The sequence below is a fragment of the Triturus cristatus genome, chromosome 11, assembly GCF_964204655.1.
Source record: "Triturus cristatus chromosome 11, aTriCri1.1, whole genome shotgun sequence".
NCBI classification, from domain to species: domain Eukaryota; kingdom Metazoa; phylum Chordata; class Amphibia; order Caudata; family Salamandridae; genus Triturus; species Triturus cristatus.
In genome coordinates, this window is record NC_140594.1 from 503,240,050 (window position 1) to 503,259,937 (window position 19,888).

Below are 19,888 nucleotides of genomic sequence, written 5' to 3' on the forward strand. Positions count from 1 at the left end.
CAGATGGTTGAAGAAAATGAGGGTTGAGAACCTAAAACTGTTGAGGGGGTCCATTTCCGTCTAGGGAATTTACTTCACGGTATGGAGCACGCCAATAGTGATGACCTGTCCAGATCCTTCCGCCTTAGTGATGAGAACTCCCAAGAGGTTGAGTAGTTCTACCCAATTTTCAGCTGGAGGGGACACGTGTTAGACTTGGCATTCTTGGTGTGGTTTCCCCTAAAGTTTTGCCTCTACCTCCTGTATTTTTGGTATGCTGGATTACGTTTTGCTGACTTTACATGCTTTGGGCACTTTGCCACTACTGATCAGTGTCAATGTGCAAGTGCTCCCTAGGGAAGTTGTTATTAGGATTGGTTATCTATGATTGGCTGGTAAGTCCCTAGTAAAGTGTACTGGGTATGCCGGGGCCTGAAAATCAAATACTACTAGTAGGCCTGCTGCACTGATTGTGCCACCCTCATGAGTATCCATGTAAATGTGTCTCAGACCTGCCACTGCAGTGTCTGCATGCACAGTTTTAAACTGTCATGTTGATGTGGCAAGTACACTCACTTGCCAGGCCCTAGCCTTCACTTTTCTCACATGTAAGGCCCCTCTCAGGTAGGCGCAAGGTACCCCCATAGGCAGGGTGCAGTGTATGTGAAAGGTAGGACATGGGCTGGCATGCTTGGCATGTCCTGATATTGAAATACTGCCAATTAGGTTTTTCCACTATTGAAAGGCTATCTGTCCCATATGCTAACATGGGAGTTGCTTTGTAACATCTTACAAGTATAACTTTCCATTGGGGCAAAATGGAAAAATAAAGTTTAGGCTCTCTGAACTCAGAATTGAATAACACATCTTTTTAGGATCATGGTTTTTACATTATGTGTTTGAAAATGCCACTTTTAGAAAGTAGGCATTTTCGTGATTAACCATTCTGTGTACCTCTGCTGGTTATTGTATTGACTGTCTGGTTTTGACTGACAGGGGCTGGGGATGTGCATTCACTGTAGACAGCCACAGGGGGGGTTGAGGTATGTCCTGCCTTTCCTGGGTGACTCCTAGCTGAGCTTAATTGACCTTGGCTGCATTTAGAGTGGTGGGAGGAGTTTCACTTGCACATGCATAAACAGTGTCTCCTCTGCACAATGCTGTCTCCATCTCCTTTAGTGATGCTGGGCCACAGAAGGCAGAACTGGTTTTGACTGGGCTCAGAGACCCTTGGCACAAAGAGAACAAAGACAACATGGGGTATAAGTATTGGTCCTTAAACCCCAGAGAATCAGATCACTTTTGCACTCAAGAGGAACCTCTGTTATGTTATGTTATGTTAGTAGTGTTTTGTAAAGCGCTCGTTCACCGGTTGGTTTCTTGGCGCTGGATCTAGGAAGTGCCAGAAGGTTTGACAGTTCAACTGTAACCCTGAAAGTACAACCAAGTTTTAAGCAATTTTCAGAATTTCAATAGATCAGTAGTGGACCTGATTTCCAGAGGGATCGAATTCCATAACTTAGGGGCCAGGGTTGCAAACCTGACTCCTCCTTGTCGCTTTAACTTAAAGGTAGATATTGACAGTAGCTGGAGGTGGGCCGAGCGAAGGTTCCGTGAGGGAGTGTATCTGGAAATGAGACTGTCTATGAATCCAGGACCCTGACCATGCAATGACTTGAATACCAGGCAACCAATCTTGAATACACAGCGTTGGGGCATGGGGAGCCAGTGCAATTCCATCAAAAGGGGGGGAGACATGATGCCACCGAGGTTGCTGGTAGATCAGTCTAGCCGCCTGCTTTTGGACTATCTGCAGCCGTTTCATAAGACCAGCTGGTAATCCAAGGTATATTGCATTGGAATAATCTAGGCGCGATAAAACCATAGCCATTACAACCTGTACCAGCGCGCCTTGGGTCAACAATCTACTTATCTTTCTGATTTTACGCAGCTAGTAGGCACAAGAAGAGATAACAGATCCCACATGCATTTTTAGAGACAGGTCATTGGATATTATAACTCCGAGGCTCTTGGCAGATGAAGAAGGGGTAGGAGGGGTCCTAGTTCTCCTGGCCAATAGTGGGAGCCCCAGAATTTCTGGCTGCCACCTGTCAGGATTAATTCAGTCTTTCCTGGGCTTAGTTTTTGATGATTTCTGTCCATTCAGTGACTGATGAACCGAAAGGTTGACTGAAAAACCGAGACTGAATGGGGTGAATTATCGATGGTGAAGAGCCTAGGAGATGAGCTGGAGAGCTGTAAGGAGGAGTACTTCCCCTATGCTGTGTGTGATTTGCTGGGTTGGCCTGCAGTGGCTGCTTCTGCCAAGAAGAGGACTAAGACTGGAACTTTGCTGTAAACTTGCTTGAAGAAGACTCTCCAAGGACCTGGGTGTGCAGGCCTGCTGTTTCGAAGTCTCAGGGATACAAAGTCTTCATCTGCCACTCACTGACCACCACTTGGACTCCTGCTTTCAAAAGGGCACCAATTCCAGTTAATGTGCCCTGAGAATTGTGTGGTTGGTACTGCAAAGCAAGAAAAACAACTTAGATGCCATCAGGGATAAATCCAGTGATGCAGCAACCTGCACTGTGAAGTGCATGACGCGCCACCCTGTCTGCACCACAGCTCTGATGCTCTTTGATGCCTGCAGTTATCAGCACTCACACCAACACCATTATAACCAGCACCACATTATTGCAGAGCCGATAACCGATGAAGGTGACTTAATGAACATTTAGACTTCACATCATCTCACCGGAACTGATGCCTCACCATTGTGCATCATCCCTAGACTTCGTTTCCAAGGTACTGTTGTTTGGGAGTCCTTGCGACTCAGTGCCTGATGCAATGCACCTCGCGGTCGGTGCCGTATTTTGGATTTATGCTTGTCACAATGTCGTAATACACTCAGGTGGAGTCATTTTGTTTCTACAAGTTCTTTTTTTGAAGTAACTGTTCTAAAGTCATAATTTGATACATGTATGTCTGATTTTTTTGTTATGGGTTTGTTTTGTTTAGATAAAGATACTTTATTTTTCTAAACTGGTGTGGTTTCCATTTGTGATGTTGTCACTGTGTTACTGTGTGTTTTGAGTACAAATACTTTATAGATTGCCTTTGGGATAAGCCTGGCTGCTCGTGCCAAGCTACAAAGTGGGTGAGCAGGAGTTATCTAAAGTGTGTGACTCCCTTACCCTGACTAGAAGCAAGGGTCTCTACTTGGACAAAGGTGCATACTTCTGCCAGAGATACCCATTTCTAACAACGGGTGTATCAACAAGTTATAATGACAAAGTACAGAACAGGCACATTGGTAGCAGCTTAAGCTGTAAAATTTCCTGAATCCGACAGCACACCACTTCCAAGTCACTTTTGCTGTTCATGATAATTTTAATTTTGAAGACAGCTCTTCTTTGTCTGGAACATTCAGCACAAATGATACTGCCCTGGTGCTTTTTCAAGAATGTACAAATGAAGTAGCTGCTGGAAAACAAGCTGTTGGTCTAAACAAATTAAACTGCAAACTTATTTCAACTGCCTTGACAAAGTGTGCAAAATCACTACAACCCACCAACACATCCCAGTCTACCAGAAAGTGTCAAAGTGGCTGAGTTCTTCGATCTTCTTCTACCTGATGCTGCAGTCTGCAAAACTTATTTAACAGAATTTATCATTTCACTTCTTCGGTGTGGACTGAAGGATAAAGAAAAGCCAGTTCTTCTGTGGGCTGGAATTCATGCTAGGATCTCCCAGAGTATCGTCCCACTGAAAAACATTGTGTTTTTACCAGTAATACCATCTCCAGTCATAAAGTATGCAACAGTATACACAGCTCTAAAACAATTCCAAAATGTGCATACTCAGCTTGAAGGCCAGCCTATCCTGCCAATTTTCTGCAATTAAGGTCTTTCCCATATTGCAGCAGATAGTTTTATGAGCAATCCAGTAGAAATTGTTCTTTATCTAATGATGGGCATTTTTCACATGACAAAAGTTGCATTGCAGGACGCAGGAAGTTATCTCAGTGGATGTGGCTTAGACGATGCACTTATTGAGGCTGAAATCTTTGGAAGTAAAACTGTCCACTAGTATTGAGCAGAACTCATTATGTTAGTTTGTTACAAGGTATGATCATGCTATAGAAACATTGCATTGGTATGCTGTTTGGAACAAAAATGGAAAATGTGGTTTTGCATATTTTATCTCAGCAGTGAACAAGGAACAGGGTGTGGTCCATTCAAAAGATGCACTTCAAAGCCAGGCAATGTTCAGTACTCTCAGTCCAAAATCAGAAAACCTGAAAACCAAGTTTGTAGAGTTTGTCAAAGAATGTAAAGAAAAATCTGAGCTGTGCAGAGAAAATGTTTTACGCATGAAAGTTTTAGTGAAAAACCTGGTACAAGCTGATCAGGAAGGTGATTGGGAGCTGCACATGAAGACTGTGGAGTCACTGATTACCGTGTTTTTTAATATGATTGCATAAACTACCTGAGATATGTGTCCTGGTATTTGGAAAGAGTGAAAAAGCTGGGGGTGGAAAAAGCATACGTCTACAGAAAATCAGTTCAAAGATATTTTGTGGTTAAAGACAGAGAGGGAAGGTTCAATGCTGTGGCTTCAGATATGAAACTGGAAGAGACGATCCAGGGATCACAGAAAAGCTCCAAGGGAATTGTTGGTCAGACAACTCAAAGTGAATATGTTACTCAATGGCTGCTAGTTTACCATGAAGTCCTTTCTATTTGCAATGATTTCAGAGAGATGATAAATTCAAAATTAATGGACCATCGTGAAACTGTCCTCACCACGAACTTGGGGGAAAGAGAGGAGAACGTTTTAATAAACATGTTGATGACCTTCTTCATTTCATGCAGCAGCAAGGAAACCCCTTTGAAATGACTGAGCCTGTGTGACTATGCAACTTTGTGGCCAAACAATATGTGGATAATAATATGAATGAAAGTTGTGGTAGATTGTGCACACTTGTGTTTTTCAATGATTCTTTGTTATTTCCAACTGGACTGATCGATGTTCTACACTTGAATATGCCTGCCTAGCATGCAATGAATGAGTATAAGTGGCTACTTTCCTAGGGCAACTTGGGCTCAAGTGTGCACTGCTATAAATGATATACATCATTTAAATCATATATAACAATTCTTAATTGTTTCTTTCAAGAATTTTTACTTATTTTTCTTTTCAACACTTTACTTGCCATAGTACAAGTTTAGTTCAACCAGCCCCAACAAAACAGACTACAAAAAAGTAAAATTCACAAGCACATAGAAAGATGGCTGTAGTAAAAGAAAGGGTTACATTTATCAAGGACATCCTGTTGCACGATCTTCTTCCAATTGACACATTATTTGATGGCGATGCTGCAACCAAACCAGTGAAGCACAGACTTGTACAAGAGCTAAAAATAACGTTCAGAAAGGTGTCCTCATTGAAAACTATTGGTATTGTAGGCTAAGTGTCAAAATTGCGAATGGTGAAGACTTCATCCATGCAAAACCTTTGAGATGTCGTTCTGACTGTTCTACTGATATCAAAGTCAGTGTGCACCTTGCAAGAACTGCATATTGTCTTTGACAGTTATCTTGAACTATCTGTCACAGAATGTGAGAGAATCAGACAAATGTTTCCAAGTGGAAAAACTGACCTTGCCTGCATTAAAAATGTGACACCAATACCTGCGCAACTTGATATATTTTGGTCATCAACATCGAACAAGTTGAATTTGTAGATGTTGAATCGCAAAAACATTGCTGATGCTTCAGTAAACACTGAATTTCCAATTGTTGCAAGTGGAACGATTGCCAATGAGGAGTTGGTGCCTGCAGAGATATATTCAAAAGGTACAGGCAATATTGTTCAAGTAATTAATAGTAAATTGGAGGAAGCTGACCTTCGTGTTGTGCCACATGTTGAGTGGGCTGTTGAAATGGTTCCAATCAAGTCATTGTACTGTCAAATGACACAGATGTTCTTATTGTGCTAATTATGGTTGGTGCAATGTTCATTATTCAAGGATTTTCAGAGTTATGGATACGTTATGGAACAGGCGAGAAAAGACACTTAATCTGGATTCATATTCTATACAAAAAACTTTATCTCTTGAGATGTCCAGTGTTCTCATCAAGGCACATATTCTTACGGGTGATAACACTATGAGCAAAATTGTAACAAAGCTTGGAGCTTTAACTGCTGAACCTGTGAAGTTTCTAAAAGGATGTGCTGAGACAGAAGAATAATGTGAATTTAAAGATATAGAAAAATGCCTTGTGCATGTGTGGAAAACAAGTTCTGAATGTCACACATTTGACAATCTTGGGTACAGTGAGTTCAAGAGATCAATTCCGCTAAGTGACCTTCTACCGAAGTCATATTCTGTACGTGGCCACATTAAAAGAGAGTTCTACTTGATCAGAAGATGTGTAAATGCTTTGGGGGCATACATATGTAGAGAAAGATCCACGTGAATTTGGTTGGGAACATATTGATGGGGTTCTAAAACCTTCAAAATTTCTAATGCATCTGCCTGCATAACTTACATGTACATGTACTTGCACAACTTGTGCTACAAAAAGATGTTCCTGTCGATATGCTCTTCCATGAACGATTGCCGAAACAAAAAAATAAAATGAACTTTGAAAATGTGTCCAAAACAGGAGTGACAGACATTATTTTCTTTTTCATATTCAGATCCTAAACATTGTTTGGTTTCTGCTAAACTTCTATGGTGTTGTGTGGGCAAAACATCAACCTAACTATAACATCACTGCAACTTCTGTTTTTTTCAGTGAATTTCTATATTTTTTTTATGTAACATAATAGTGGCTGAGGATTTTTTTTCCGATTGGACTTCGGAACCATGTCTTAGATATCTATAAAATTCATCCTTTAATAACTGCCAAACTGCTGAACAGCTTTACCCAAAATTACAGAAGGTTTCTTTCTAGATCAAGGTCTAAATTTCTGCAAAACTTGGGTTTAATTCTGTCAAGCGGTTAGGGCTGTAGTCCTGTCTAAAAACTGCAAAGTCCTCATAGACATTACATTGGGAAAATGTTTTTGGGATCCCCCTTTTACACAGCCCCCACTTCACGGATCACCCCAAAACCTTCAAGACAGCAGCTCAACTAACTTGTGTACTAGTTTTAAAAATTCTGTGAAGATTTGTCAAACGACGCTAAAGTTATTCACAAAACAAAAAATGCTTCATCTATGGGAAAACTTGGTCCTAACTAGAACTACCTACAGGCTATAGTCAGTAGGTAAAATATATTCAAAAAAGAAGCAGAGAACTCTGGCGAGTTCCCAAGTTTAGGTGGAGAGCAGCTCTTGTATAGAGCACCCTGCAACCCCAGTGACATTCTGAATCTGCTTACCACAAATATCTGCTTTTCTAGCAAAGTTTCTAAGCATAGGATCAGCTCAGTGGTATCCATGCTAAGCTTTAAAGGAAAATATATTTTGCCATTCTACAGAAAAGTTACTATGCATAGGATTAGCAAAGTCTTCTTAGGCCCTATGGACCTTATCCTCCAGGGCCTCTCTTTTATCTAAAGAGGAAGGGGGAATGTGTGGTGTGATTTTTAGGGGAGTACGTGGTGCCCTTCCCTGGGTCAATTTCGCACCCTCACTATGCACAGTTTTCTCACCAGTTTTCTAATCACTAATTTCATTGCAAATGTAGCAATATTATCTATGATATTATAGAAGATGTCATGAGTGAGGTAATATGTTGGGCAATTAGCTGTGAATGGCGAGGGCATGCGTTATAGTTACCTTAGGACACGAGTTATAGTTACTTGAGATAACTAGAACTTCTGAATTTAATTTTTTTTTGTTTTAAACATTACATTGTTACTGAACATTTCACCTAACTATAACGTTACTTTAACCTTTGTTTAGTTTTTTTCACAGAATTTCAAGTCTTTTTTAATGTAATGTTTAATTACCATACATAAATCCAGTCCCAAGCCGCTCATGGCCTTTGGAGTGTTCGGTGCATTTTTTAGGGGGAAGGGCGGGTGGCCCCTCTCCCTGGATGCTTTTAGCCCCAGGGACCCCACCCTGAGCGCCCATCATAGACTTGGTGGGGGGCCCAGGTGAAGCCCCAAGGTCCCTGCGACACCAGGAGGCTCCCATCTGAAGGGAGCAGCTAATAATGCTGCTCCCTTTGGATAGGAACAATTTTTTGGTCTGCTTCCCAGCCGGTTTCAGTGTGGATAGGGATACAGACCACAAGTCTTCTCCCAGCAGGCACAAGCATTGACAAACTCCCACTCATCGGGAGCAGACTTTATATTTTCTCCCATTTGGTGGGAGTTTTGAAAATGCTCCTGCCAAGTGAGAACAAACACAGAATTCCCTGTCCATGCAGTGGCGGGTAGGTAAACTGCTATGTTTGGGGGGTGGGTTCCCTGGAACATAGCATGTGTGCGGCCCCAGGGAATGGGGTCCCCGGGGCCATTACTGGCTCAGGGAGGTGGGCCACATAGCTCCCCCCTCTTTCAATTTAGTTTTGCAGACTTTAGAAGCTCGGAGAGGGGCTTAAGGAAAATGCCAGGGGAAGGGGTCTCCTGGTCCATCAACGGCCTGGTGAGAGAGGATGTGTATCCCCTCCTTTTTAAAAATGCACCCAGCCATGGGGGATGGGGTACCTGGGGCCAAAATCAGCCTGGGAAGGGAGCCACACATTCCCCCCTTCCCACTAATATAAATGTCCTTCCCTCCCACAGGCATTGAGCCACCTTAGGGGGGCTTGAAAAATGTTTTTTTTTATTTCGACACCAATTTGCAGCACTTTGGGATCCCACTACCAGGCCTAGGGGGTCAGGGAATTCACGTCAGTTTAAAAAAACATTGACCTAGGCCTGGCCAGACCTTGGCAACAAAAAAGACATACCAACTGCAATACAAGGAACTGTGTTTTCCTGATTACGTGTCCTTGCGACAAATAATATGTAGGTATGACTACACGACCTGCTAAACTGAGAATAGGAGAACACAGGAGCAAGACACGCTGCCACAAGACACACACTAAACTTTTAAACCATTTCCTAGAAATGGGTCACAGCCCAGACAGTCTGAGATGGACCATACTTGAAGCCAATTCTGGCTAGACCAATAACACACTCTTCAGACAAGAACAACGCTGGGTGTTCCGTCTCAAAAGTAAATCGTTAGGTTTGAACGATGAGACACCCTGAGTAGAACTGGCCAACTGAACATCATTCTACACCTTAGAGATGCCAACCAGATGTATCTCTCAACCCCCTAATAACATTATGCGGGTCTACCAGTGTATCATACAATTGATCCTGAGTAGGAGCCAATAATTAGGCGGGTATCATTCATTTAAGACCGAGTCCGGCCAATCCCAAAACCGCCCACAAGTTTGGTATAGGAATACTATCTACATACTTACCTCATACGAAGTGATGACCAACTTGGGTACTCTCTAGGAGGCTTATCATTGAACTATTCCATTACTAAGGTTCACTCACCAGAGATATCACCTCTCACACAACTATCCAGAACCCTCCAAGATGGCGCCCCATTTCGAGAAACCTTTCCTGCAACAGTGCCCATCTCTTCTTGCCACCTATTAACAGCGCACATTCTATGACACACTAGAGGCGAAATAACGCACACACTCAAGATGGCCGCCATACTCGGCCGCGATTCAGGGCAGCCTTCCAATCCACACTCGCAACTCAGAGGGGACATGCCCTCATCCCTGTACGTCACTTCCGCTGATTGGCGTGTACTCATAGGCACCTCCTGGCAATACCACGATTACCGGCGGCAAGAACGGAGGGGTAGGTAAACGGCACTCTGCAGCATGACTGACTGTGAGTATATAACCATCACAAGAACCACAGTTCAGGTGAGATTACGTGTGTTGAGTGATGTAACGAGTGACTGATCGAACACTTCTCCAAAACGTTTCCTTCACAGATTTTCATGAGCTCCTTACTCTGACCGCCGGCGTGGCCGATCATCCTTAATACAGGGGTAGGGTACATCCTCGCATTTCCATCAGACAAGTTTGGCATGAGACTGAATGGGGCACTGTGCAAGGTCTCTTCTGTTACGAAAAGCACGATTATAGTCTCAACAGCTTCTGTTTGTAAATAACGATCTCAACAGTAATTTTTGTCGCATAGGTCATTTCCTCATGACCATTAACAATCCGCAGTCATGGGCTCCATGATCCAAGATGTATGCATGCAATTGATAACCACCCTAAGCGTGCGTGATCTATCTCACTAGGGTGATGGACCACCTGTATACATGAGCACACCGGTAAACTCAAGGTGCACATGTGAGAAATTGGGCATTTGACACAGAGTATGCCCTTTTAACATGGGGTACGTGATGTACGAGACCATTGCACGCCTGAAATCATGACGACAATGTCATAGCACTGTTTAATAAAATATGTGTCTCTCTCTTTGACCCCCATAACCCCCCTCTCCTTTTTTTAATTTTTCACTGGTTGGAACACAGGATTCGATTGAGAATTCTAGCCAGTGTTATTATACACTGTAACCAGACTGTAGGTACAATGGGAGTATAGGGAGTCTCTTCCCCAACTCCTATCTTTGCATTTTCACTTGATCTATCACCTCTGCACTTGGTCCTGACAAAGCACTCTTGGATCCATTAGGGACCGCTTGTAGCGTGAAACATGTTGACCTAAACCACAATTTTTTTCACACACACTTTTATTTACCGATGCAAGAGCAGTGGATAGTACTCCCCCCACCTCCATATTTGCTTTTAGGAGGATCTCCACATCCTATAGATATTTTAACCTTGTCTTCAGGACGCCTGAATAAAATTAGTTTCTGGGCACCATTGAAGACAATTTTAACTCACTCATCCACTTCTGTAGGCCCACACACCTGCATGCACAACTGCGGCGTCTCCTAAAAAGATCTCCGCTAAAGAGCCCTCTTACGGGGACCGTGAGGGACTGCAGCGCAACCCCCACGAGGAGCAACGCCCAATGATGAAGCATGACACCCGCAAGGGTGTGTGAGGGCACTAAATCCAAAAAGGAGAAATTCTCCACCCATTCTACATATCCAACCGTACTGAGAGATGCACACTTTCTCGACCATAATAGGTTGATCTATCCTCCTCGCTTTAGGAACAGCTACCCCTTAGTGATTACCACGTTTGTCTTTGGGAGCCTGGGTACTGGACCTCTCATTTTCTAAATTGCTCCCTGTCCCCCCTCTCTATTTTTGATTTATGACAGGGAATTCCTACCTTGCCCACTTGTGTCTTTTCTTGCAGTTTTTTTAGGACTCAGGATTGAGACCCAATTCCTAAGATGGCTGTCACCACTTCTTGGTTGAGGTGGTGGCAGCCAATCAGATCTCAGCTTGAGATCTGTTGAGATCCACGGAGGCTCTGTCTCCCTAGATATACAAAGTATGTGAGCATTACTTGCCCAAAAATGACTGAGCAAATTTACACCAAATTACAAAAAGCACTATTTTTGGACGTAGATCTAGCTTTTTGTCAAAATTTCTGTAAATCTGTTCAGCGGTTTAGGCTGTAGCTGTGTCTAAAGTTCCTAAGGGAGAATGGATAGAAAAACCTGTTTTGGGACACCCCTTTTTTCTCGGTCCCAGCTTTGTGGATTACCCTGACACTTTCCATGCACAACACAGCCAAAAAGTAGCACTTTTTTGGAAAGATTCATTGAACAGTGGCAAAAAAATGCATTGTGTATGGAAACACGATCCTAACTAATAATAATAAAGTGATCTGTAGAGCACCTAGTTACTTCTGACTAAGTGTTCCAACAAAAACTGTATGTATGTGTGTGTATATATGTGTGTGTGTATATATATATATATATATTCACTGAAAAAACCATAGGTTTCACACATGTTATAGTTAGCTGGAAATTTTACTGATAAAAAACCTATGAAATTCCCCCGTTATAGTTAGTGCAGGCAACTATAACTCACGCGACCGCAATCCTCTGCTGATGCTAATACTGTATTTAGACACTTATTTGCCCATGTCTTCTTCCATTAAATTTTAGCTATACATATATTACAATTTTTTTTTTTTCATAAAGACACATATGTCATCAGCAGAGGATTGCGGTCGTGTGAGTTATAGTTGCCTGCACTAACTATAACGGGGGAATTTCATAGGTTTTTTATCAGTAAAATTTCCAGCTAACTATAACATGTGTGAAACCTATGGTTTTTTCAGTGAATTTGCAAGGTTTTTTAAATGCTAATTCCTAACTATAACGTGTGTGAAACCTATGGTTTTTTCAGTGAATTTGTACGGTTTTTTAAATGCTGAGTTACTTTACGCCATTCGTGGCGTGCGCGCCCACTTAACGCAGTTCGTTCCGTGCGCGCACGGTGCGCTTCGCGCACCGTGCGCGCACAGTGAGCACGCGGTGCGCTTCGCGCACCGCGCGCCCACTTTACGCAGTTAGTGCCGTGCACACACGGTGGGCACGCGGTGCGCTATGCGCACCGCGTGCCCACGTTACGCTGGGTGGGCCATGTACGCATGATGCGCTTCGCGCACCGTGCGCACATGGAGGGCATATTATGCGCTTCGTTGTGCAAGGTAAACTTTTACATTTTCATTGCATACAGATGCCATGCACAAATGGTGCCCTTCGGCCACCATTTGCACATGGGGTGGGGAGAGTATGGTTAATTTTTTTGTTTCAAACATTTACATTTCCTTCTGTTGCTATATGACATGCACAAATGGTGCCCATCGGGGAGGGGAGGTTATTGTTAATTTTTTTTTTTTTTTAATTTTTTAACGTACGCGTACGGTAAGCAGATTGGCCGATTTTTCGAAAAAAATAAATATTGACTTTTTGCCATTGGGGGTTCTTTGGAGACACCTACATCAAATCTAGGTTGTTAGGAGCAGTCTATACAGCTCCTTTATATGTTTTTTCCCTTTGTTTTGCCTCCCCCCGTCTGAGTGCGAGAGAGAAAATGGCGGCCGCCGCTTCCTGGTTTTGACCGATTCGAATGTTTACTAAGATCTAACAGCCAATCAGAATCGCGCTCGCGCACGTAACCGTACGCGTACGGTAAGCTTACCGTAAGCACACGGTAAGCGCACCGTAAGCTGCCACAGATATATATATTGATTTAAATGCTATTTTCTCAGGAACTACTGAACAGATTTACACCAGACCTACAAAAGGCACTTCCTTGACCTGAGGACTACCTCTCTGCCAAATTTCAAGTAACTCTGTTCAGCCGTTCGGGCTGTAGCTGTGTCTAAAGGTCCTATGGAAAAATGCATGGGAAAAACGCGTTTTGGGACCCCCCTTTTTTCTCAGCCCCCGCTTGACGAATCCCCCCGAGACTTTCAGGGTAGGAGCGGAGCGTAGCGCCCCACCTATTTTGAAAATTTCGCGAGGATTCGTTGACCGGCGCCAAAATTATTCCAAATAGAATGTTGCGGATTTCCTATGGAAACAGGGTCCTAACTATAACTACCTACTGGCGACCGCCAGTAGGTAATATATATATATATATATATATATATATATATATATATATATATATATATATATATATATATATATATATATATATATATATATATATATATATATATATATATATATATCCAGAAACAAATGCATGTGCTGGCCGGCTTCCAAATCGCCAGGGGTGCTTATTATGAGGCCTGAATACTAATATCTGCCACTATTCCCCCCATCAAAGGATGAGAACAGTACTCCAGGGCAGTGGCTTTGATGACATCCATTCAAGCATGTTCAGACATATTCCAAGCAGCTACACAAAGTGTGTCATTGAGTTTCGGCGACACTCGCCTTTTTCACAATGCTGACCAGTATTACTTTGTCTCTTTCTCTCTGTTGGTAGGCACCCTTCATTGTGTACTTTTTCCGCTTGATTAATTTTTTGCACAAGATGTACATACTGCTGCTTTTTTTATAGGATTAATTCCCTTGGATTTTATTGTCATCTATTGTATCGTATGGAATTGTGTATCTTTTATGGTTTTAACTTTAAAGCTGAATAAAGTATATTTTGATTTGATTTGATTTGTCTCTTTCAACTTTGAATGTTTACAAAACATAGATGATGGGCTTTCAAATGTTTCAGAAGTAATACGCCATGTTAAAATGGTGCACTGTTACAGTGCACAGTAAGCATGTCATTTTATATTTATGCCACATACATTAATCATTCGAAATTGTTTATGGGAAGAATCAATATTAATTACAAGGCTGCTTGCTATTATCAACATTACACCCAAGTAGGCTAATATCATTGGCTAAGTAACCAACATTAGTTTCTTGTTCTCAATCAATTAATTAAAAGTTTCAGAATTATGCTTCAATCGCACTATTGCCTATTAAGTCAAACTTCACAATACACTTAAATGAATCAAGGTGCTGTAAAACTGGAATGATCATCTCTTTAATGCACAGTCCATGTCAACTGAATATGGTCTCTATACGTTTCTGTGCCCAAGTGGGCTAACATCACTTATGTTGTAATGTCTTCCACTATCTTCACCATTAAACTGCAACTCATCTGTATAAAGTACTGTGTATATTCTTCTCTCCAGCTTTACTCCTGGATTTATAACAATAAAAAACACTAAAGTAAACCAGTCTCCAAATATTAACATATTTTTAAAAGGTCAAACTCACAGCTCAACAAATGTGTATATATTTCCTTGTCAAGATTGAGTCCATGGGGTTCCTTTTGTATCCATTTTCAATCTGTATCTAGATTCTAACCTCCTCAGTAACCTCTTTGCCAACCCCTCTAGCTGTCCTAGGTATGCAACCTATTACGCAATACTTCAGTTAATTCTGATCACCATAGTCAAATGTATTAAAATTGTGTGCAGTGGGGTAACTGATATCTTTGTTTCTGATCACCCTCAAATGTTGCAGTATTCTCTTATGTGTAGAAAGTATGGTACTCCGTACATATATGTTTGCGTAGGGACAAGAAAGGACATAGACTGTATAATCCGTTTTGCAGTTCAGCACACGTTTGATCTTAACCTTCTGTTTGAATTTAGTGACTATTTCTGTGATATTGATCCCATTGGCACAAGCTTTTCATTTGCTACATTTCATGAATACATTTATTTTGAGGTTTGCGCTAATGTCCTTTCTTCTATTGCACCTCATTTTTACAGAGCATATCTTTCATAGATATTGCTTTTCTGTATGTGACCTCTGCTTTTCTCCCCACTTCCATGCCGATGATGGGGTCTATACAAATGAGATACCAGTGTTTATGAAGGGCACCCCTCAATTGATCATAATGGCTTTTATAAGTGATCATAGATCTGCATACCCATTACTTCCTATTCTTAGTATTGTTAATTCTATAAAGGGCATCCTTCCCTTTGCATGTTGCTATTATTCTTCTTGCTATTAAGAGAGTATTGTCAGAACACCCCCTTGCTCCAATTTAGTGCACTTCTTCCTGAAGTTCCTCTTGAGGGTCCAAAGTGTCCAAAACACAATCCAAGGGTCTGGAATCTCCAAGTTGATCCTTGAAAGGTTGGGACTACAATTCCCACAATGCACCTGGACAACATCCTTAAATGTCCACTCGACACTCCAGGCAGGGAACTCTTGGTAGAGTTGATGCAGGTGAGCTTTATTAACCTGTAGCTTTCAGGGAGCCCACTCTGTATTTCTCTTGAAACAAGGTACATCCAAAGGGCTGTAGCTCCAGATAATGCAGCAGGTACAGTCTTTTTAGAGTACACAGCCTGATATTGAGAATCAGGTTTCCAGCTTGGAAATCCTTCTTCTTCTCTCAGTTTCAAGCTGGAGAACTGAGAGGCACTGCCCCTCTCACGTACTTATTCAGTGTTCTCTGTGGTCACACAGGAAGGCACCTCTGTGCAATGAGGTGCAGAGCAACACCCAGGAGCATGACAGTTTCCGCCAGCGTGTGGCACAATAATCTCCCAGAAAGCACTATTTCTCCAAAATTCAATATAGCTCATTTTTCAGCAGAGAGACAAGAGCTGGCTAAGCCAATCTTCAGCATGGTTCATCTCCATATTATCCCTTCCACATTGCATCTGATCATTCCATCCTTAATCCTGCCATCTGGCTGGTTTCAAATAGTAGGGGTGTAAATTAAACTGGCTTCTCCTGCCTGTCTCCTCCTTTAATTAAAGATTATTGTTTATGAAGCCTCCCCGTGCTCTGGCATTCCGATGTAGCAAAACCCTGCTCTCCAAGAATGGCTCTCTAACACTAGGGGCTACTTATTATCACTTTAAAGCATCCTGGCTAATACACTTAAGTCTGACCAATCAGGACAGACCACTGGAAGGCTGAATTTCAGCTTACACACAAGAAAGTCGTATACCTTCTTGACTGTACATTTTAGGTTAAATTCAACAACAGCATATTGCTGGATTTATCAATACTATTCTAGGAAGTCCATGAGTTATATTTTTATGACATCCTTGACGTTAGTTAATATTCTATGCATGTGGCTAGGGATTTGCAATGGGAAAACGACTTGCCAATTTTTCCAACATTAGGGCTTACAAAACAGCTCTTCTAAGGACCCTGCCTAAATATACAGGACCCTACACCCCTGGGATACCTAGGGGAGGCTTTAGTGGTTCAGAATATGGAAGAATATTACAGATCCTAACTCCACAGTCTTCCTAGCACAAACGAGTTTTGGAAGCACTTTTCTACAATGTGGGGAGTGAAATGTGCAATTTCACTAAACCCAAGGCATATTAAACTTATAGGGTCCTCCTTATAAATGCCTGATCCCCACCACTGGGACACCTAGGGGAGAACCTTTGGGTACCTAATATGCAAAAACTTTGTAGTTTATAATTTGTGCCTCAAACACCAAAGTTGAGTTTGGGCACAATTTGTATTTTAAAAGCAGTCCTGCAACACAGAGCTGCTTTTAAACTGATGTCAGGACTAAGCAGTTCACACTTGCAAGTGCAGAAAGGGCTGCTTGCCTCTAAACTGCCATGTCCTATTATATACTTGGGACTTAAAGGTAGTTTTGATCCTCCTGCCCTATTATGTACTAGGGCCTTATAGGGGAGGTCATACCAATCATGGAGGCCCCCTGACCCATAGTGTACCCTGTGTATGTAGATGTTTTCACTGTATTCTAAATGTGTTTTTACAATAGCACCGGTCCTAGTCCTGCCTATCAGAGCCGAGGCAGTCTCGGAGTCAGAAAACCACCATCTAGGGATCTCCAATGGGGCAAAAAGTGGGGGGACACTGCAAATAGGTCCTTGTTTCCAAATTATATTTTAGCACTTGGGTCCACAAGAGTCTCATGGGCATCCCATGAGAGGAAATAAATGGAGGCCTGTGATTGGTCAAGAGCCTAATTTTTCCTGAAAGCCTTCACATGCTCATGGGAGCGAGAGGCTTATGTGAGTCTCACAAGAGTGCTTTGATTGGCTGGCTGTTGGAATGTTAGAAATTAAATGGCCACCATAATTTATTGTGAAAAAGTAGAGGAGTTGTGGAAATGAAGTAAAATAGCTGTTTAAGGGGGCAGCAGAAAGTCATGCTGTCCTCCTAGATTTAGAGAGGACATCTAAGGGATAACTACTGCAAAGATAATCAATTTAAATTGCTTTTGATTAATTTGTATAATCTCACAGGGCTCTCACAGGATTTAGAATAGTAAAAAGGAGTAGATGAGTTATCAATACACTCTATTATTGGGAATGCATATTGTGGTCCTTATTTTTTAGAGGAAGTTGGTAAGAGATACGTACTGTGATGATTAGAAGGATTTTTAAAAATGTTACAATCGCTCAAGATTAACATTGGATTGTGAAACTTAGGAAGAAATATGTGATGTTTGAATACACTTCACTATTCATACTTATTTCTGTATGAACGAGTCTTGCTGGAGATTGTGGTTATCATACTCTTCTATTTATTCTCATTGGTTTGAGAGCAGTTGTTAGTAGAGTTAAGGCTCATCCAAACACCCCACTATGCACACCGATCATTTGAGATAGAGGTCTGAAAGGAGAGCCCAATCTTTCCAATACCATACTATGCACACCTATTATTAGAGAAAGAGGTCTCAGCGTACCCTACCATGCACACTCATCATCTGAGAGAGTGGTCTCAGCAGAGAGGCCAGTCCCTCTGTACCTCTGAGAGAGAGGTCTGAAAGGTGAGTGCAGTTCCTCCCCACACCCTACTATGCACACCCATCATCTGAGAGAGAGCTCTGATAAGAGAGCCCAGCCCTTCCCCACATCCTACTACACACATTTATCATTACAGAGAGAGGTCTCAGCAGAGAAGCCAGTCCCTCCACACACCCAACTATGCACATCTGCCATTGCAGAGAAGGGTCTGAAAGGTGTGGGCAGTCCCTCTGCACGCCCTACTAGGCACACCCGTCACCCGAGAGCGAGGTCTGAAAGGAGAGGCCAGTTTGTTTCCACACCCTACTACTGGCCACCCATCATTTAGAGAGTAATGACACCTCAAAAAATATTTCTGGTGACATGCCTTAATATCAGAGTTACAATAACTGAGCAAATAAACAATTTCTATTGACTATTTATCTGTTTAATACTCACACACATTTTGCAAAGAATTTGCAAACTGTGAACCATATCCTATTTTGTTACATTAAATATTTATAACCAATCTACGGGTAATTCTGGTAATTCTTCCACTTACTACATCAAAACATACAATATTATTTATTAAATCGATCAAAAATATGATCATTCACAGCTTAAAATACAGTACAAAATCAATATACCATTAAAAAAATGCGGCAGTATAAAATCCATCAAAAGTGATTTATATAATACATGAAACAATCTTCTACATTTTCCATAAAAATTTAGCCTGCGTCTGAACAGAATACCACTGAGTCTGATTGGAATTATATTAACAGTGCTACAACACAGGAACAAGTTTGCCCATTTTTTACCTTTTCTACTATGCAAACATTAAAAACCTTGAAACAGCAAATACCAACCAGCTTGTGGTATCTGACTTAAATATACGCATGGCTTCCAAAGGAAAATTAAAAGATAAAATGCGACATACAGGGGCCAGCCAAGTTTTCCTAAGTTCAGCATACAAGGAACAGCAGAAGAAAAAATGCTCAGTGGTTTCAGGTGAAATATGGCACAAAGGACACAATGAATTAACAGACAGGTTTCCCCATGAACTCTTCAATGCATTCAAAGGAAGGGTTCCGTATCTAAACTGGACATACAAAGCTCGAGCCTGAGGCGGTTCAATATCATCCAGAAACCCTTCAAACTCAAATACTCCTTTGGTATTTCAAAACCCCACAGTCAAAGTGCCATGTGCAAACCGGTCAACCCTTTCTGAGGCCATTAGTTCCCAAAACCTTTTTTTGATTAAAGAGATTGTAAGATTGATCATAGACCTTGGGTCTTCCCAGAGTTGCACCATCCCTATTGTTATAAACCAGACCTTGATTTTACTAAACCACTTAATGCGGCCTGTTTGATTATGCAGAGCAATCAACTCTACCAAAGCCTCCCTCAGGGGCACCTGTGTTTTGCTTATCCACACCCTGATCCAGAACAGGATTGACCTCAAAATGGCACAATGGTCAATAGGTTTTAGGCCAAGATCTAGTCTAAGTGGCAGGAGTGGTGTATTCACTGGGAGGTTCATAATGGCTCTCATGAATTTATTTTCAGCATGAGTTAGTTCTGTCAAGTTTTCTAAACCCCACAATTCGGCCCCATAGAGGGCCGCACATAGACCCTTAGCCATATGAATTTCAATAATGGGGGATATTGGCCGAAAGGGGGAAGCTCTAGCCCTTTGAACTATAGCACAATCATACAATATGTC